The sequence below is a fragment of the Cucumis sativus genome, chromosome 7 (genome assembly GCF_000004075.3).
Source record: "Cucumis sativus cultivar 9930 chromosome 7, Cucumber_9930_V3, whole genome shotgun sequence".
Classification (NCBI taxonomy): Eukaryota; Viridiplantae; Streptophyta; class Magnoliopsida; order Cucurbitales; family Cucurbitaceae; genus Cucumis; species Cucumis sativus.
The window spans coordinates 16,512,214-16,514,373 of NC_026661.2; the positions used below are offsets into that span (position 1 = coordinate 16,512,214).

The window sequence follows — 2,160 nt, forward strand, 5'->3', positions numbered from 1 at the left end:
ATTTGGTTTTTCTATCCCAATAAAATTGCCTCAAATCTCTATATATGTTATTAAGATGGTGAAAGTAATCAAATCTTATGTTTTTTAAATAAAAATTGTTGATAATGAATCTTGTATCTCTATAGTTCTGACGTCTAAATGTTGTGGTTTGGAGATTAAGTAGCTTGAAGATGATATTTTGACAAACTTAATTTAAAGATGGAAGGTCACAAATGAAGTTTCAGTAGCTTGAAGATGGATTTGAAGATGACGTGCTTCGAGATGAAGAGTATGTGTGGATTGTTTAAAAAATGTCTTGATTAATAAGATCGGTTTATTGATTTAACTCTAATATCCGTTTTTATTAATGTGTAATTATTATTGTTTTAGTAGTAAAAAGTAGCTAACATGCTATATATATATATATATATTTAGAGGTAGGATAGACTTTTGCCAATTTCTATTTCTTTTACTTTTAATTGGTTAGGCCATTTTTGCAAAGGATATTATTTTAGTTGGCCCAAAAGTTAAAGTATGACTAAGGAAACAAGGGCCCAAATGGTACAAATAAGCCCAACAAATAATAACGTCCCCTTCATCCACCGTTTTGTTTCTAAAAAATTATTTTATTATTAAAAATATTTATCATTTTTATCATTTATGTCACTTGTAATTTAATAAGTATAATAAACTTTTTCCTTTTGTTTTTCTCTATCCATTCCAGATTTGGACCAAATAATACCTTAATTAAGTGAAGAAAAATATTTTATTATTCTTTTTATGAAATGTTTTAATTGTTTATTGAAGCGATGATGAGAGAAGGAATACATAAAAAAAATAGGTTTAAACTTAAACAAATATATTCTAAAAAAGTTAAATTGAAAAGAAAAATATTAATTATTGTATTTGACAAAATAAAATTAGAATAGTGAAGCATTAAGTGGATAAATTACGGATTACTATTACATTTGGAAATAAAATTCAAATTAGAAAATTACATTTTTTTTCCCTTTTAAGTAGAAAAAAGAAATACAATTAAACATTAAGATAAGTGAGACCCAATACATTATGGTCTTCTCCACCATTGTACTTTCACCTACACACTGCACAAACAAAAACAAATACTAACATATATAAACCTAAATTTAAAAAATAAATAACAACCAAATATTTAACAAAACAGGACCAAAAAAATCCTAAGCTCAAATGAGAACTAAAACAAAAGAAAATCCAAACCTCATAAATATTTATTTTCCTTAAGGTTTAAGTAGAGCAAGTGGGAGTGTTAGGAATGTTGCACTTGACTGGCAAGGCAAGAGCAAGGTCAGAATCAATCCCAAATGAGGATAGCAACATTGAGTTCTTATATTTGCAAAAGCAATCAAAGTCTGCATTGGAGAGTTTATTGCAACAAGCGGCCGGTGGCATCTCGGCAGGGCACGGTTTCGTTACCCACGGCTTGCATGCTGTGAGACCATCCTCGTCGACGCCGCAAACTTCCATCGCTATCGATATTCCTGCTAAGCCAACTAGTATCAGCACCACCATCACCGTCACCTTTTGAGCCATCTCCATTGTGTGAGTGTAGCTCGAAAACTTTGGTTTGTTATTGTTTGTGTTTGTATGTGAATATGAGAGGTTGGAGATTTTGATATACATGTATGTGTGTGTGTATTTATATATGAGTTATTGAAAGAGAAAGGAGGAGAAAGAAGAGCCACAAGTTATGTTCTCGTGAATGGGATTTGGAAGAATGTGGTTTGTTGAGGGCATCCCATTATTCAATTTCATTTCTTTTCTTCTTTCCTATATAGCTATTGGTTGTTATTGGTGGGGTATTTTATAAAATAATCCTTTCTTGTTTTGATCTTTTATCAACATAAGTTTGATATTGATAGAAAATATATATCATTTTCTTTTTCGTTTTATTATACAAAGACAGACGTATTAATAGAAATATCAAAATTAATAACACTCATTTTCAAAAACCCGTTAAATAAAATATTGTTTAAAGTAGGATAATTTGAACAATGAAAGTTGTTTGGATTCAATTTTTAAATTATTGACAAAGTTACAAATTATCAAATTCATGACTAATTAAAAGTTAACATGTGTCTCAAGTTGAAGTTCAACGTAAGAATTGATAGGTTCCCTGATATCACATGTTTTTGTCATGATCGA

At 29.4% G+C, this 2,160-nt stretch overlaps 1 non-coding gene across 1 annotated transcript; it reads right to left on the minus strand.

Moving 5' to 3' along the window:
- Positions 1-899: 899 nt before the first annotated feature.
- On the minus strand, positions 900-1,872 carry LOC101218959. The gene is made up of 2 exons (XR_004218001.1): positions 1,216-1,872; positions 900-1,082 (listed from the first exon to the last, which is right to left on the minus strand). It is a non-coding gene; the product is annotated as an uncharacterized LOC101218959 (transcript).
- Positions 1,873-2,160: the final 288 nt, after the last annotated feature.